This window comes from Eubalaena glacialis, chromosome 9, assembly GCF_028564815.1.
Source record: "Eubalaena glacialis isolate mEubGla1 chromosome 9, mEubGla1.1.hap2.+ XY, whole genome shotgun sequence".
Classification (NCBI taxonomy): domain Eukaryota; kingdom Metazoa; phylum Chordata; class Mammalia; order Artiodactyla; family Balaenidae; genus Eubalaena; species Eubalaena glacialis.
Window position 1 is genome coordinate 19,651,441 of NC_083724.1, and position 20,139 is coordinate 19,671,579.

Genomic DNA, 20,139 nt, shown 5'->3' on the forward strand with positions numbered 1-20,139 from the left:
GTTAATAGTGAAGAGGTGCTAAATATAAGAAAAAAAAATGTAGAATGTACGGGACATAGAGAGTAATTGATTGAGGAATGAGAGAATGGGGAGATTTTTGGTTTGAGTTACTGGGAAACGTGGGTACCATCAACTGGATGAGAGGCAATAGAAGTAAAGGTTTCTCCAAAGATGTTTTCACCACAAACTTATAGTCGGAAATAGCTCTTATGACTGGGCATACCCCACAGCCATTGGAAGGCTGTGACTTCTTACAGAACTCCTTTGTAGGAAGCAGTCACCTTCTTGATGCCTACAGTGCTTAAATAGATGGAAATGCTGAAACAGATTGTCTGGAAAACATTTCATCGTTAAAAGTGATTTAACTGTGAAAGTGTCTATTTGGAACCAGTCACAATTCTCAAACTCCTTGAAGCCTTTTCCTCTCAAGAGGAAAGTGAAATAAACAAGACTAACTTCTTCCCCACAGGCTTAGGAATTTTGCAAGAAGAAATGCTGGGAATAGCTAATTCATCTATGAAAGCGAAGCCCAGCCAGGATGGCAGTGGTCCATGGAATCACTGCTTCTAAAACTGAAAAAAAATTGAAATGGAATCTGGCTACAGTGCAATCTTTCCCTGACCTGATAATATGAAATCCTTTGATTGGTGACTCTGAGACAGACAGTGGGAAGAATAAAATGGCCAATTGAGTGAAATAAACAATTTTTTCTGACATTTTTAAGATACATGACTTCATTTTGAAATGGAAAATAGCCAAATCCCAGAGCTAGGTCACAGAGTAGAGATGAGATTCTCTAAATGTCATTTTGTAAAAGAGAAAGTTGTAATCTAAGAGATATTAACAGACTTGTCAAAGATCAAAGAGGAATTTGAAGGCGGAGACTGGTTGACTCAGGTGATGGACAAAGTTTGAAGGATTTGAATTAGCATATGCCTGTAAGTGAGTGGCATTCATTGTGTATTTGCTCTATGCATGGATGTGTCACAAATACGACATTTTAAGTATTAATGATAAGTTCATGTCAGTTCTAGAATGATAAAATATTCATGGACAGGTTAGGTATAGTAAAATTTTTTTTTACTTAAATCTATTTTATTATTTAAAACTCTATTAATCAGTTCCTCAAACTACCTTCTCTACAACAATAACTTGAACCCTTCAGAGATCCTGCAGTACCTTCAAAAACTACACTATCATCATCATCATCATCACCACTGCTGATGTTTATTCAGTGGTTTATACATGGCAGGCATAGCACTAAACTTTTTACACACATCATCTTATGATTAGGTTGGTATTATTATTACCCCCATTCTATAGAAGAGAAAAATTAAGTTGAGAAAGAAGTAACATGTCCAATATCACATAGCTCTTCCATGGGAGCCTACATTAAAGATCATAAGAAGTAGAGAGGGCTTTGAGATCATATCTGCCAAACCTCTGTATATCTCTGAGCAACAGGACATTAATCCAGCTCCTGCTTGAAATCACTCAGGATTGGGGGTTCATTACCACCAGGAACAATTAATCTTCATTTCAGATCTGCAACTGCTTTTCCTTACAATGAAGCTGAACTTTGTGTCTTTGTAACATTTAATCACTAGTCCTGGTCATGTTCCCTTGAGACCCACATAATAGTTAGTGTGTCATCCACCTGAGAGTTGTTCAAAGATGTGAAGACACTGTCTTCTCTCTTCAGTATCTTGTTTCCTTCAGTTACCTTTCATGTGTCCTGATTCCTGGATCTCTTGCCATTTTTATTAGAATTTTCTTTCAGTCATCAAGAATTACAAAAAGCTCCAGAAGTAGACCAACAGTCCTTTAGAGATCAGAATTAACAGCATGACTTTAAAATTGAGTCATCTTAGGAAGAATACATGCAGGAGATCAGGTTTAAATCCCGACTTTGCATTTTGCTTAGCTAAGTTCCTTACCTTCTCTGAACCTCAGTCCTCACCTGTTAAATTGAGATAATGACATCTCACCCATTGTTTATTAGGGACAAAAATAAAATAATGTACAAAGAATATCATATTGCTTAAAACTGCTCTAAAAATAAGGTCTGAAAAAAGTATATTATATTGTGCTGGGAGGTAATAAGCATTCAAAATGATGGCTTAAAATTATTGATAAAGGACTTTCATCTCCAGGAAGATGGAGTAGACCTAATTTAATATTCTCCTAATACGTACCAGAAAACTCTAGATATTATACATTAGACATACATAAGAAGACTCTGAAAGTTAAGTAAAGGAAGGCAGACAAGCCAGGAAACCCAGGACTCAAGGAACAACAGGATGGGGCATTCTCTGGGTTTTCTTTTAGTCTCATATATCCAAAACTGGGAGATGAAGAAGCCAACAATCTGGAAACACCAATGGACACAGAAAAAAAGAACCCCAACAAAAGCATATTCTCTTATTCAAAGGACTAGAAAAGGGACAGATTAGCAAGATATTAAAATTTTAAACAATAACGAATCTACTGAAGCCAAACACCACAGAAGAACTGGTGGTCCACCCACACCCACATCATCAAATACCAAGCAAGGAGCATCCCCAGACTTCCATCCTCACAATGCTGTAACAAAACACCCCAACATCCAAGACTGAGGTGATACCAGAAAAGCCAAGTTGGGAACAGGGCTTTCATGCCACCAGCTAGTAAAGAGCCATCCTACCTGTGTCCCTGGAGACTATCTGGAATGCCTGTTTTTTCTAATCCAGTCCATTTCCCTCCCCACTAGAAGAGTGTGAGAGAAAGCCTAGTGGGGCATCAGGACTTTAACCATCACCCAACAATCATAAAACCATGACCATTGCAGTGTCTGTGGAGATCACATAGGGAGCCAGATTCCTGCCTAGCAGTAATGATGAACCTCCCATTCTTGGGTATCAACCAAGACCAAGTAAGAAAACTGGATTTTTACCTCCATCCGGCAGTAACAAGATAGTGCTCTCCCTCCCTCTGCCAGGACGATGTCAGAGAAAGCCAGTTCTTATATAAGTAATACATTTAAATAAAACCCAGAGTTTTATAATATAATCTCCCAATTTCAATGGAAAATCACTCATTGTACCAAGAGCCAGGATGATCTCAAAGTGAATAAAAAATGACAATCAATAGATGTCAAAATTGAGATGACAGAGATGTTAGCTTTAACTGCCAAAGATTTTAAAGCAGCTGTAATAAAAATACTTTAATTGGTAATTACAGTATTGAAACAAATAATAAGAGAAAGCCTCAGCAAACAGATAGAAAGTCTTTGCAAAGAAATAGAAGATATGAAGAAGCAAGTGATAATTTTAGAACTGAAAAATAGAATAACTGAAATGAAAAACTCAGTGGATAGGCTTAACAATGGAATGAAGAAACAGAGGAAAGAATCAATGAAAGGAAGATAGAACAATAGAAATTACCCAGTCTAAACAACAATCTAAAAAATGTGAACAGAGTCTCAGGGACTTGTGGAGCTATAACAAAAGAGTAAACATTTGTATAAGCTGAAAGGAGAAGTGAAATAGGGCAAGAGCTGAAAAAGTAGTCAAAGGAAATCCAATTGAAAATTTCAAGAATTTGGCATGAGTCTTAAACCTATAGATTCCAGAATCTGAGCAAACCACAAACAGGGTAAATTCAAAGAAATCCATATACATCATAATTAAACTTTTGAAAACTAAAGACAAAAAAAAAATCTAGAAAGTAGCCAAAGAAAAATGGGACCTTACTTACATGGAAAAAGACAATTTGAATGGCAGTGCATTTTTAAAATCAGGCCAGAAAGAAGTGATATAATATATTTGAAGTGCCTTAATAAAAGAATTGTCAGTCCAGAATCCTATATGTACTGAAAATATCCTTTAGGAATAAAGTGAAAATCAAGAAATTCTCAGATGAAAGAAAACTAAGAAAAATTTGTCACCTGCAGACTCACCCTAAAAGAACAGCTAAAGGAAGTTCTCCAAATAGAAAGAAAACAATAAAACCTGGAACATCAGGAAGGAAGAAAGAATACAGTAAGGAAAAATATGAGTAAATATGTTTTCCCCTATTGAGTTTTCTAACTTAAGTTTGACAGCTGAAGCAAAAATTTTAACACTGTCTTGTGTTTCTAAATGTATGTAGAAAAAATATTCAAAACAATTATAAACAAGGGAGGATAAAGTGACTTAAAGGAAGATAAGCTTTCTATACTTCTAAAATGATGACACCAGTAGAGTGTGATAACTTATGTATATGTAACATAATACCAAGAGAAACCACAAAGAAATACACTCAAATATACTACAGATATATTAAATAGTAATAACAGGAAATGTTCAAAAACTCACAGGAAGGCAAGAAAAGTAAAATAAAGAAGTGAAAATCAGAGTACAAACAAAAAATAAAATAGCAGTTTAAGCCCTAAAATATCAAAAATTATAATAAATGTAAATGATCTAAGTGCACCAATTAAAAGACAGGGATTGGTGAAGAAAATGTAAAAAATATGACCCACTTATTTCTGTCTATTAGAAAATTACCTAAATGTGATATATACAGTTTGAAAATAAAAGGATGAAAAAGATATTAATATATTATGCAAACATTAATCAAAGGAATGCAGGAGTGGCTATGTTAATGTAAGATGAAGTCTTTCAGGGTGAGAAAATCATCAGAGACAGAAAGGGTTCTTATATAATTAATTAAAGGGTCAATCCACCAAGAACAGATAGAAATCCAAAATGTATACACACCAAGCAGCAGAGCTGCAAAATATGTGAAGCAGAAACTGATGGCACTAAAAGGAAAAATAGACAAATCCACAAGTATGTTTGAGGACTTCAGCACTCCTTTCTCAACAACTGATAGAACAAGACAGAAAATCAGAAAGCATATAGAAGAATTTACAACATCATCAAACAATAGTATCTAAACATTTAAAGATTACTCCAACCAACAACAGCAGAATACACATTCTTTTCAAGTGCCCATGGAGCATATATCAAGATAAACCATCTCTTGGGACAAAAAGCAAATTCCAACAAATTTAAAATACTTGAAATCACCCAGTGTTCTCTGACAACAATGGAATCAAACTAGAAATCAAAACCAGAAAGATAAGAAGAAAATATCTGAACACCTGAAAAATGAACAATACACATATATATAGCCCAGGGGTCAAATAGGAATTCAATGATATTTTAAAAAATACATTGAACTAAATGAAAAATACAATATGTAAAAATTTTTGGGACACAGCTAAAGAAGGGCTGAGAAGGAAATGTATACCAGTAAATGCATATGCTAGAAAAGAGGAAGAGTCCAGCTAAACCTAAAGCAAGCAAAAGAAGAAAATAAAAAGATGAGAGCAGAAATCAGTGAACCCGAAAACAAAAAATCAATAGAGAAATCAATTAAACAAAAGATGGTGTTTTGAAAAGATCAATAATACTGACAAACTTCTAGTGAGATTGGCAAAGGGAAAAAAAGGAGACAACACAAATTACCAATATCAGAAATGAAATAGGGGATATAATTACAGGATCTGCAAGCATCAAAAAGATAATAAAGAAAGGCTGCAAACAACTCTGGAAACAGTTTGGCAGTTTCCTTAAAAAATTAAACATTCAACTACCATATGACCCAGGCTTTTCACTATTGGGAACTTAACCCAGAGAAATGAAAGCGTATATTCACACAAAAACCAGTCCAGTATACTAATGTTTATAGTAGTTTTATTCATAATGGTCTAAAACTGGAAATAACCCAGATGTCCTTCAATAGGAGAATGGTTAAACAAACTGTGATACATTCATATCATGGAATACTACTCAGCAATAAGAAGAAATAAACTATTGATGCATTCATCAATCTAAATACAGTTGAATTATGCCAAGTGAAAAAAGTCAATCTCAAAAGGCTGTATAATGTATTAGTCCATTTATATAACTTTTTGAAATGACAAGATTTAGAAATAGAGAACATATCAGTGGTTTCCAGGGTTGAGGAAGGGAGTAGTGGATCTCAGTCTTTACTGTACCAATGTCAATATCTTGTTTGTGATATTGTTCTATAAATTTGCAAGATATTATCATTGGGAGAAACTTGGTAAAAGATATATGATGTCACTATTATTTCCTACAATTTCATGTTACAACTACAATTTTCCTGAACTTTAAAAAATAATTAAAATTTATTGATAAGGATAGCGTATATCATAATTCCTTGAAAATTTATAATCTGTCTGTGACGTATGTTCTATATTAACTTGAACAGGTGTTTCCCACTGTGAACTGAAGGGTATTTGTAGCTCCTATATAGGAGAAAAAAATTTGTCATCATGTGCCTTTGGAAAATGCTGGCTTAAATACATTTCCCTTTTTCAGGAATTCTCAGAATCTTGATTATACTTCTTGTGGTTTTTCAAGTGATTGGTAAAATAAACAGCATTTTCCCTAATGTCTTGATCATTGAGACTTAGCTCCTCCTCTCCTCCTCAAAACGCATGCTCAACACATCAGAAAAACATTTTTGAGAGTGGTAATCCATGGAATTTACTTAAGAAAATGCCAATGTCTAGAGAATATGCTATTTGTTACTCCAGCTTTATAATGGAAGCAAGGAAATTCTAAGCAGAAGCAGTAACTTATCAGAAGGCACAAAAGCATAAAATAGTATAGATTTCTGGCATCAGGATTGAGGGCATCTAACGCCATACAAAAAAATAAACTCAAAATGGATTAGAGACCTAAATGTAAGGCCAGACACTATAAAACTCTTAGAGGAAAACAGAGACAGAACACTCTGTGACATGAATCACAGCAAGATCCTTTTTTGACTCACCTCCTAGAGAAATGGAAATAAAAACAAAACAAAAAAAAAGGGATCTAGTGAAACTTAAATGCTTTTGCACAGCAAAGGAAACCATAAACAAGACAAAAAGACAACCCTCAGAATGGGAGAAAATATTTGCAAATGAAACAACTGACAAAGGATTAATCTCCAAAATTTACAAGCAGCTCATGCAGCTCAATATCAAAGAAACAAACAACCCAATCCAAAAATGGGCCGAAGATCTAAATAGACATTTCTCCAAAGAAGATATACAGATTGCTAACAAACACATGAAAGGATGCTCAACATCACTAATCATTAGAGAAATGCAAATCAAAACTACAATGAGGTATCACCTCACACCAGTCAGAATGGCCATCATCAAAAAATCTACAAACAATAAATGGTGGACAGGGTGTAGAGAAAAGGGAACCCTCTTGCACTGTTGGTGGGAATGTAAATTGATACAGCCACTATGGAGAACAGTATGGAGGTTCCTTAAAAAACTAAAAATAGAACTACCATACGACCCAGCAATCCCACTACTGGACATATACGCTGAGAAAAACCATAATTCAAAAAAAGTCTTTTAGCACAATGTTCATTGCAGCTCTATTTACAATAGCCAGGACATGGAAGCAACCTAAGTGTCCATCGACAGATGAATGGATAAAGAAGATGTGGCACATATACACAATGGAATATTAGCCATAAAAAGAAACAAAATTGAGTTATTTGTAGTGAGGTGGATGGACCTCCAGACTGTCATACAGAGTGAAGTAAGTCAGAAAGAGAAAAACAAATACCATATTCTAACACATATATATAGAATCTAAAAAAATAAAAAATAAAATGTTTCTGAAGAACCTAGGGGCAGGACAGGAATAAAGACGCAGACATAGAGAATGGATTTGAGGACACAGGGAGGGGGAAGGGTAAGCTGTGACAAAGTGAGAGAGTGGCATGGACATATATACACTATCAAATGTAAAATAGATAGCTAGTGGGAAGCAGCTGCATAGCACAGGAAGATTAGCTCGGTGCTTTGTGACCACCTAGAGGGGTGGGATAGGGAGGGTGGGAGGGAGACGCAAGAGGGAGGGGATGTATGTATATGTATAGCTGTTTCACTTTGTGATAGAGCAGAAACTAACACACCATTGTAAAACAATTATACTCCAATAAAGATGTTAAAAAATAGTAATAATAAAATAAAATACATGAACAAGAAAAAAAAAAGATTGAGGGCATGTGAATTTGCAGAGGGGTTGAAGGAGGAAATCAGGAGGGTGTCAAGTGGCCAGATCATGAAGGAACTTGATTGAGAAGCCAGGGAGTTTAGACTTTGTCCTGGAAGCCATAGAGTCTCTACTTAAACCCCTAGGTCCATCCTTTTATTCTACAAATGAGTACACCGAGACAGAATTATTAGAATGACACATTTAATTATAGTTGTCTAGATTTGACTTTACGAATTCTAAAACTGTAAGTAGAACTTGCATTAGCCTTTGACTTCAGTGATTATGGAGTACCTATAAATAACACTTAAATTCAAAACATCTGCATATTTTCTCAGTATCTTATATGGGCTAGTAGCTGTGCAGTCATTCTTCCTCAAATCTCCTTATTTTGTAGAAGGAACAACAACCCCAGAATAACAGAAACAAGACAACATCCAGTCTTCTGTCTCCCAGCAAAAATCTCTTTGTATTCTCCAGCCTTTCTTCTGAAGGGGTCTTTCAGCCTGTTCTCAAACATAACCCTTAGAGGAATATAGCCCTGCACCTGAACATCTGGAAGAGGGGACAACCCTGGGATTAATTACAATCCTACACACTGATTAAAAGCATCCCTAACACTTCAGGCTCTGTTATGAAAGCTTTTCATCATGTAACCTCAGTTAGAAACATTTGGTAAACAGCTCCCATTTCCAACCTGTATTTTGAGCAGATCTGTCAGGAGGAAGGAAGGATGGGGGTTGGCAGTAGGGATTGTTTTTCCGTGGCTTCAGTATAAAATAATCTGGTTTGAATTGTTGTAAAGTACAAAAATACACGGCATTCAGCCATGGATCTTAACTCACAATATCAGTTTGAAAAAATGTTGTTTTCCCTTACAACTCAATGGAGCATCGTGTTGGGCAGCTGGGCCCCATTACCGGAATCCCCACAAGGGAAATGTCAGCTCAGGCATTATTTACAATCCTAAATTCATTTTTTCTCTAAGGCCTCTCATAGCTCTGTCCACATTTCAAATGACAGGCCTTCGGACTAAAGTCCATTTACACTCTGTCTTGTCACATCCTAAGCTTTCATATCGTAACATCTTTTTTTTGGCTGCACTGCGCAGCTTGTGGCATCTTAGTTCTCCGACCAGGGACTGAACCCAGCCCCAGCAGTGAAAGTGCTGAGTCCTAACCACTGGACCACCAGGGAATTCCCATATCATACCGTCTTTAATACCAGAGACTAGGATAGGTCTTCTCAACCAAAACTGTACTTGCAGTACCGGAGATTTATGTTACTACATTCCCTGGCCAGGAACAGTGGGCATGCACTAATATTAATTTATCCAATGTCATTATAAATGTTCCAAAAACAAGTAGGAGTGATTGCAAACTGGTTCCTGCCATAGGAATGGCACCAGATTTCCAGCAAGCCAGAAAGGATACATACACATTATATGCCATGTCTGCACACAAGACCATCTGAACGTACTAAGTCTGAATGTTTCCACTGCTGTTTTTTGTTCGAGTTTGACCTCTTTGGACCATGAGACAGATGGATCAGCTTCTACTAGAAGAACCATGTCTCTGACATAAGGCTGTGTCTTTAAGAGAATGTCAGAATCAGGTTTTCTTGAATGCCACTTCTTTCTCTAAGCTCTTCTTAATTCCACGTAGCCCGGAAAGAGTGGAGAAAACATGACTATGTAACTAGAAACACCTAAGTTCAAGCCCTTACCTGAAGCAACGTTTATCTTTAGGCAAGTTTTTAACTTTTTCAAGCTATTTCCGTGGTCAGAAAACGGAGCTAAGGATGTCTATTTTGGTGAATCATTGTGACGATTATGGGACTGTACTTGTAAAACTTCTGGCTTTATAGAGGATGCTTTCCCTCCATCTGAATAACCCTAAAGGAAACTCTCTCAAAGCCTCTTTGTCTATAATTCTCCTTATATTATCATTGTTTATATACATTATTTAGACAGCACATCATGAGCTTCTTGAAGAGAGGTGTTTTTTTGGTAAATGATGCAGTAGGTATAAAGGTGTGTTGTGGGACCTCCCAGGTGGCACAGTGGTTAAGAAGCCACCTGCCAGTGGGGATCCCTGGTCCAGGAAGATCCCACATGCCGCGTAGCAACTAAGCCCGTGAGCCACAACTACTGAGCCTGTGCTCTAGAGCCTGAGAGCCACAACTACTGAGCCCTTGTGCCACAACTACTGAAGCCCGTGCGCCTAGAGTCCATGCTCTGCAACAAGAGAAGCCACCACAATGAGAAGCACGTGCACTGCAACGAAGAGTAGCCCCTACTGGCCGCAACTAGAGAAAGCTGGTGCACAGCAACGAAGACCCAGTGCAGTCAAAAATAAATTAAAAAAAAAAAAAAAAAAAAAGGTGTGTTGTTCCCTGCTTTAAACACAGTGAGTATCATATAGTAGAAATTCAACAAAGGGAGTAAGTAATTGGAGACATTTCATTCTCTCTAATTTGTACCTTGGGTTCTGAGATTCCTGAAGGGAGGGACAATATCTTACTCATCTTTGTACCCTCTGTTCCTAGCACGATGGTCTGCATATTCTTGGTGATCAATTCATGTGTTGCTTTGAATAAAACATACTTGATATTTCTTAGTTCTCTTCCACCCACTCTGATTCTGCGCTGGGTGTATAGGAAGTTCTCAATAGAGCTCAGTGCATCATTTTACTTAATGAACTTGTGGATGCTCTCCTGGGAAGACATAAAACTCTTCATCCAAGTAGCATGCCATTCGAGAGTTATGTAGACACACCGCATTAATTTCACCAATCTTGGAACATATCCAATTTGTATTGTTTTAATTGTACAAGTTGGAAGACAGAGAGGCCAAAATACATACTCAGAGTCACAGGTAAAGCCTTCTTTATATGGCCTGCCATGTTCTTCATGATTGTTCTCCCTACGGCCTCATCTCTCACTGCAACTCACTTGACCTTTCCTGCATTCCAGCCATGCTGTTCTCTCCTGCGTCTGTGAACTTGCATGAGCAATTTCAGTTGCCTGCAATACCCTCACGTATCGTCTGCTAGACAGCTTCCTGCAAAGCATGACACGAGTTGCACATCTTCTGTGAAATAGTCCCCCAGTTTCCTAAGCAGAGTTAGGCTCTCCCCTCTCCATCATCCATTCAGCATGACTCTCATGTCGCACTTCACAGCACTGGTCCTGTAGTTTCGTAATCTGCTCTTTAGTAAAATCATGAGCTACTTGACAACTTAAATTTTAGGGCACACCAATGCCTGGCACATAGAAGATATTTGGTAAGAATTTTCCAAATTCAGAGAGAAAGCATAAGTGTGTAGCCAGGAAAAGGAGGAAAGAGAAATTAGCTCAATAAGAAAAAAAAAATCGTGTAAACAACAAATGTATTTTAAAACAAATTTCTCTAATGCCTTAATTCAATAGTTATTTCTTTACTGATTTTAAAAAAATGATATAAATGTATACTGTTTACCAGGAGAAAAAATTTAAACTTTACTGACTAACAAATTTCATATTTTGAAATCTAAAACTCATTTTCTGGAGAAGTTTTCTAGCCTGCTTGTGAATAATTTAACTGTGGCAAAGTGGAAACCAGAAAGCTAAAAAAAATGCTATGTAGAAGTGTTCATCAGATCGAAACAAACAAAAAAACCCTTATGTCTGCAGTTTACTTTTAATTCTGTACATGTTTCAAGAAAATTTCAAAACCACCCAAAGAGAACTCAAATCTCCAATTAGTCCACATTTTCTGGTTGTTCAAGCATATTGTAATTTCCAAGTTCCTAGTTTGAGTAATTTGTCAGTGATCTGAGGATAACACACACACACACACACACACACACACACACACACAATCTTTCATGAGTCATCTTCAGCTCAGAGCACAGTAGCTATGGGGATAACACTTTTTTCCTGTCTTTGACATTTCAGTTCTCAACTTCAGAAATCTGTCTGCAGTTGGATTAAGTTTAAATATGATGTCAAGTTTTCCACTACTTCACGAGAAAAACATCTCTCCCGAGTTTAAATAAGTCTAATTGTGCTTACTCTTGTGTTAATTTGGGGAATTCCTGGATTCCTTTGCAGAAAGGGGGAAACAGCAGTGTCCTTCTGTGGATGATAAGGGGAGAAGAACATTGAGTGATATGTATCAGCCACCAGCATTGCTTCTTCATAAGCGAATCAAGATATAGAAGGGTAGGAGGAGCTGAACTGGAGACTTCAGAGATGTTATAGACAGCATTTTTGGTGAGAAAATGAAAGAACAGTCATTTTAGTGGGCACTGTATCCTTAGCACCTAAAATACCGCATATAGTAGTTGTTCAAAAAATATTTGTTGAACACAGATATAGAGAGCAAACGTGTGGATGCTAAGGGGGAAGGGGGGTGGGAGGAATAGGGAGATTGGGATTGACATATATACACTATTGATACTATGTATAAAATAGATAACAAATGAGAACATACTGTATAGCACAGGGAACTCTACCTAATGCACTGTAGTGACCTAAATGGGAAGGAAATCCAGAAAAGAGGGGATATATGTATATGTATAGCTGATTCATTTTGCTGTACAGCAGAAACTGATACAACATTGTAAAGCAACTATACTCCAATAAAAATAATTTTAAAATATATTTATTGAAATAAAGTAAGTGTATAAGTGATCCTGCTTCACCAGGTAGAGACTAGTATATGTGAATGACAGGAACTTCAAGAAAAGGAAATTTTTGCACAATGATGGACGCTGTCCTTTTATTTTTCCACCAAAAACAAAAAATGCTTTTGAGTAGTAGAAAGATGAACTATTTCTCTTTTTTATCAATATAAACATGAAACAACCCTAGAATTGCTGAAGAGGACTTAGTCCGAAGGTCATTGCCCTCCTCTCTCACCCCTCTTCTGCTAATAAACATCACGATCCCCACACCAGCCATAACGAGCAGTTCGGTGACCTTAGGCAAATTCCTTAAAAATCACTGAGTCTTAGTTCTCTTTTTGTACGTGGAAAGAAAGGGGTCTTTCTCTCTTGGCGTTATGTATTTTTCCCCATCCTCTCTCCAATCGTGAGATATGTTTAAAGGTAATGAAGCATCGGTGTCATGCTATGAGAGGTTATTAATATATAGTTGAGAGTTTCATTTTTATTGCTGGTGAAACAATCTAAAGAAGTGAGGCTAAACCTGACTGGGAAGCTTGAAAACAGATGGTGGTAATAAGATGTTTGGGGACCCTGGGAGAAAAAAAAAGGGGGTGAGAAAAAGGGAAGAAAAGGAAAGTGAGATTTATGAACGTCTAACTCAGACGATCTAAACAGTAAATAATGTGATGCCTGCACTTGCTCGTGAATGGTTATGAATAAGACTGGAATCTTTCCGGTACTGAGCAATCCAGACTTTTCAGGCATAAGTGTAGAGTTATGCAAAGTGGAGAAAAGAGTACAAGTAGAAATTACTAACACTTACCATATCTGGTTTTCTTCTCCTTCCTGGGAGCATGGGAAGACTTCCAGATTCCCTTGCAGTTAGGCTGAGGTCATGTGACCAATCTTGGCCAATGGGCTGTGACAAGCATCACTTCCAAGGGGAGGCTTTTAGAGAAGCAAGGATGAATTCTCCATATCTTCTCTTCCCCTGACGCAGCAATCAAGTAAAACAGGGGTCCCCAATCCCCCGGGCCGCGGACTGTTACTGGTCTTCGGCCTGTTAGGAACCAGGCTGCACAGAAGGAGGTGAGTGGCAGGTGAATGTGCAAAGCTTCATCTGTCGCTCTCCTTCATTCCCCATCGCTCACATTACTGCCTGAACCATCCCCCCCATCACTCACATTACCAACTGAACCATCCCCCTTACCCCCACCCCATCCGTCTGTGGAAAAATTGTCTTCCATGAAACCGGTCCCTGGTGCCAAAAAAGTTGGGGACCGCTGAAGTAAAACATATGTTGATGTCAGAGCCACAAGGTGGAAGCACCCTGGCTCCTTGCATTGCCATGTAAAAAGCTGTCTAGAAGAGTTGCCTATCTCCCATCAAATTGGTATGAGTAAGAAACAAACTTTTGCTGTATAAAGCCATTGAGAGTTAAGGGTATATTTGTCACTGCATCACAGCCTCGCCTATTCTAACTGGTTCACTTAAATAGCTGTCATAAGAATTAAATAAGAAAGTATTTTTCAAGTGTTCAGTAAAGTATGCTAAATGTCATTTGTCAATAATTTGGATGAAAAACTTTCTTGTGGCAGGTTTTTATTATCAAATAGCTCTATAAATACATGCTAAAGAAAATGTTCCAGACAATACTTGCTGTGACTTTTCATAAAGGAATTGTGCCACATTTAGCTTCAAAACATCTCTGATGGCATGATAAGAACGAGCATGAATTTTTGGACTCTAACACACTCATGTGCCAATCTCACCTCTGTCATTTACTGGCTTGGGATTTTGGATAAACTAATCAAATTTCCCAAGCTTCAGATTTTTCATCTGTGAGATGTGGTAGCAGGAGGTGTGGGGGGAGAGAAAAATGTCTTTATTGGATCATTGTGAGAATGAAAATAAAAGTGTATGGGCCCAGTAAATTCCAGTGCTCTATACGTAAGATCGAAGTACTAACAGTGGGCAATACTCAATTAACATTAAATATTTTCTGATTACTACAAATCAGAGTGAAGGATAAAAGTAAATAGCCGACAAATATATTTGGTCTTTGTATAATCTTATTCTACGGAATACAAAAAGGAGAAAAGAGTGAGAAACCAAGTCAGTAGAAGGTTCTGGTTATGAGCCACCTTAAGAGAAAGTTTGAGAAGGAGGTAGCTGTCTTTCCACTGAAGCTCCATTGGCCAAGTCCAATGTTGACGTTACCTAGTCAAGAATACAGACTCTAAGGAATGAATTATATTTAGACAATTAAAACTAGCCTAGCTGAGTGATGTGAATAAAGTTTGTCCTCTGGGGCCAAGATGTAGCTGTCATCAATCATAAACAGACATAAACCCAGGATGGAGTGGATCTTTGCAGAAAATATTTATGTCAGTTACTATGCACTTGGGTTTTGTGGGATATGTCTATTTTTCCAATAGTTAATGACATGATATTTAATGTGCTCAGATTAGCTCTTGACTATTTTCTCTCTCCCTTTTTTTTCTTTTCTTTCTTCTTTCCTTTCTCCTTTTCTCTTTCTCTTCCTTCCTTCCTTATAATGACCTGTTCCCATATATTTTGCCTACCTATTCCCAGTTTTGGATACACAAAATGGCTAATACTCTTAGATTCTTTCCTTACCCTAATTCCTGGCTTTGAATTAAATTTTTAAAAAAACTTTATAAAGTGTCATGATGATCCTTAACATGCCCTGCTTAGTTGTTTGATTACATTATCCCTGGCTGGTATTCAATCCTAGCCCCAGATTCCAAAGTAACTTCTAAAATTTTATCTTTAACTGATATCCTAGAAATAGTGAATAAAAAACTTTGGAAATACTTCAGAGTTCTTTTTATAGATGAGGAATCTGAGACTCATTTTATGTGATCCAGGGCTCCTGGGTTGACAGAACTAAGACTCATCCAAATCCCAGGATTCCAGTGACCCCATTCCTAATCATAATTAGCCATGCCTACATCTCCTACAGGGTAAAACATGTTTAAAAATGCACAGGCATAGACCAATGTAATAAACACTGTTTTCTTGGTCCACTTCTCCAAGTACAGTCATCTCTGATAGCTTAGTGACATCATAATTCTCCAACTTAAAACCTTTTCCAGGTTAAAATGAAACTCCTTTGGATTTTTTAGTTTTTATATCTTAGCGCGATTGAATTTGTGATAATCTCATGAAGATATTCCTGGATGAGAAAAGAGCAGAAGAGCACTAATCGGGGAGAGAAGAGAAAGTCACAAATACCAAGTCTTTGAGAAAAAATACCAAGAGCAAACTTTGTCAGCATTTGCCTGGAGCCAACTCAACACTTAATAACCATACTTGTATTCACTTTTATTTATCAGGCTTTTCCCTACTAAATGAAAATCACTATCCTAGGTACTGTGGTAAAACAGACTTTAGTAGAGAATGGTTAGAAATTTCTGGGACCTTACAGCTAAGATGCCAGCCTATGTCATGTCATTTAAGTAACACAATGATAAAACAGAACAAAATGCTTATAACAAGGGACATACACAACACTCTTAGGGAGTAGAGAGACTAATTTTAACAGGGAAATGGTGGAGATGGGAAAGAATTCCTTGAGGATGTAACCTTTAAACAGTACCTTTTAGAGTCAACAGCAAGGAAAAGGAATTTTGAAGCTGAGAGAAGGCCATACCTAAATGTACATTCAGCATCTTACAAATATTTCTTGTGTTCTTTGCTGAACCTCAAGCATATAGCAAAAAAAGACGTTAACCTTGACTCAAGGAATTTTCTGTCTCATATAAGCCATTGGAGAAAACAATTTAATATGAGGCAGCAGGAAGTGAACAAGAACACGGGGTTAGCTTATTTTGCTCACGATAAATGCCCATCCAGTTTATTCTCTATTGATGGTGTTTCTTGGATTGTATTTTTATTGTCTTCGATAACGGTAAAGGAGACAGCATGCAGAGTGTAGGCTTTCTTATTCAGACCTGTTTTGCCTCCCTATACTCTTTCCTCTTTATGCTCAGGCCACAGGGGTGATCATTCCTCTCTAGAATGAATTTTCTAGTCCTTCTTTTGTCAGAAGCTATCCTCACAAGTTTTGATGGTTTAATCCTGTTGGAAAAACTGTGTTCCTGGGAGCCCCAGACTAGGCTCCTGTTGTTTAGGTACTGTTTGGGTAGTGTTCCTTAATAACTGATCCAGATTATGTGGTTTATGGTTTGGTCCCTTGGGATACCCTGTGTCTTAATGCTCTGTGACATCAGAGGACTCACCACACCTCTCTGAACTTCAGTTTCCCTACCTGTAAAGTGAAGATAACTTGATGTGTGTGTGTGTGTGTGTGTGTGTGTGTGTGTGTTTACAATTTGTAGAAGAAAAGTAGCTGCTCTGAAAATTAGAAAATCTCAAATCTATCCCTGGCTGTATCCCTAATTTTCATTGGGAAAATCATGTTACACTGTGTAATGCCTAAGTTTTCCATTTAAGGGGAAATATAAGAAGACTAAACTTGAAACTGATCAACAATGTAATCAAATAAGCCAATTTGGTAAGGAGACAAGGGTAGAAAGAGGCCAACGGACTGCTTGACTGAATGACTGATTATTTGATTCAGTTGGTCACACTAATCAGAACCATCCGTCTAATAGTCAAGGGTGTGTACACATATCAAAACAATTTCACAAAAGGACTTAGGAACATCTGCTTATTTGGACTAGTATAGACAAAAATATATAGTAATATAGACTATATGCTTTGATATCTTTTAATCCTAGTTGAAGCTTTTAGGGAAAAAAAAAAAAACAGTATAATGAAATCCATGGGCTTTATTAAGCCTTAGAGAGTAGACAAAATTGTGTCCCTACATATTTATTTAAAAATTCTGATGTCCATTCAAGATCCAAATACAAACTCATCATTTGTGTTTCTTCTTTTTCTTTATATGAGAACAAAGGGGCTGTGATAATAATAAAGATAATGAAGAAGAAGCAAAATGAAAGAAAGGACCCTCTCTTCTTTCCTTTCTGCTCCACTTAGCATGTCTTGTCTTATTCTCATTACCTTGTTCCTCTCTCCCCATTCTTCTCCAGACTAACTTTTGGGTTTTCATTTCCTGGAAAAGAATTCATCTGTTTTTCTCTTTGGTCACTTTATAAATCCCCACAAAGGTACTCCGATGTCTCAGCTGGCATTACAGCCTCATCTTTGATTCAGTCATCAGTGGCCTCTGACTAGTTCACAGCTGCTGGGACTCAACATGTGAGTGGAAAAGAGAAGCAAGTTTGAGCAGACAGCCTGTGATGCATCTACTAAAATTTGACTCTGGTTACAGAGCAAGTTCACTGTTGAACAAGGATTGGAGCTTAAGTGTGTCTGAAGTCCAAGATGTCTTTACCACACAATAATGCCATTATGCTTTTTAGTTTGAAGAAAGACCATAAAAATTTCTCCATACCTCAGTGGACATCTAAACTTCAATTAGGGAGACAAGCTAAATTAATCTTAAGCTAGGTATTTACTCAGGGCACAAGTGTTGGTTTTCCATTTCATGATTACCATGCTGGTAAGCATAATAATTACAATAATAGCAATGGTGATGATGATGATGATGATGATGATAACAACACCAATCCACATTTATAGAACTTTTATAATGTGTCAGGCATTCTCCTAAACTTTTTACATGTATTAACTGGATAAGCCCTCTCAACAACTCTAAGTTCAGTATTATCCAATAATCTCCCTTTTACAGATAAGAAAACTGGGACACAGTGAGGAGAGTGGAAGGTATCAGGCATTTTCATTTCACTCAATCTTTTATTGGAAATTTTTTAATGAACACTTGATAAATTAATTGTAAACAAGACAACGTAAAATATGATGTATCAATTTTATGGCACAGAGGAAGGTTTTAACAATTACCTCAGATATAGTGCTTATGGTTCACTATGTGTTTTATTAAAAAAAAAAAAGTCATCCAAACCATCACAGAAAGAACAGAAGAATATCCCACTCCCATTCTTTGATAAAATCACTGAAAACTGAAGTCACTGCCCCCGCATTTCTGGCGTCAGTTCTCAAGTCAGCAGTATTGGTCTCTGAAGATTCCAGAAGAGGGAAGACATGGAGCATTGGAGTATTAGATGAGTTTCCTAGGGCTGCCATACAAATTACCACAAATTTGGTGGCTTTAAACAATGAAATATATTCCGGCACAGTTCAGGAGCCCAGAAGTCTGAAATCAAGTTGTCAGCAGGAGTAAGCTTCCTCTGAAGGCCCCAAGGGAGACTCTTTCATTGCCTCTTCCAGTTTCTGGTGGCTCCAGGCAATTCTTGGCTTGTGCTGCATATTTTTTCCCCACTATCCTTGGAGGTAGGACCCACTGGGGTAATTTAGGATGCTCTTATCTCACAACATTTAATTTAATTACATCTGCAAAGAACTTTTTTCCAAATAAGGTCACATTTATAGGTTTTGGAGGTAGGACATGGACATACTTTGGGGTTGGGGAGGTACCATGCAACCCACTATAAATAATTAGGGAAGTTCTTCTAAGAACTTAGTGGTGTTCAAAATACAATTCTGAATAGTTTACTTATTGATATAATGGAGGTAATTCCCCAGAGCTTCACAGTGAATGCCCTGGGGCCATTATCAAATACAGGACCCTGACCTAGGAAGATAAAAAAATTTTGAGCAAGGGAGAGGCTTGTTTTGAATTAATAGGACAAGAATAGAGTAGACCTGGGCTTCCCTGGTGGCACAGTGGTTAAGAGTCCTCCTGCCAATGCAGGGGACACGGGTTCAAGCCCTGGTCCGGGACGATCATACAAGCCGCGGAGCAACTAAGCCTGTGTGCCATAGCTACCGAGCCTGCGCTCTAGAGCCCACGAGCCACAACTACTGAGCCCGCATGCCACAACTACTGAAGCCCGTGCTCCCCAACAAGAGAAGCCACCACAGTGAGAAGCTCATGTACCGCTATGAAGAGTAGCCCCCGCTCGCTGCAACTAGAGAAAGCTCGCATGCAGCAATGAAGACCCAACACAGCCAAAAAAAAATGAAAAAAAAAAAATAAATTAATTAAAAAAAAAAAGAATAGAGTAGATCTGTAAACTTCCACTCTCTCTCTCTAAAATAAAATACTTTCTTAACTACAACTTTGAATTGGCAAAACACTCACTCAAACTTAATTAAGATCATATGTTTTAGTTTTTACTCTTTGACAGGCTTTAAAATGTCATTCAGATGTGTTAACTTGGCAAAAAGAGGAAAATAAAACTGTGGGGAAAATGAGTAAAAGATTTAAAAAATGAAAAAGGGAAATAAGTTTTAAGGATAAAGATAGATTTGTATATTACTTTCAATACTGGAACATGCATTCTCACTTATCATCTACATTTTTCAGCTCATACATTTTTGAGTATCAGAAATCTTAAAAT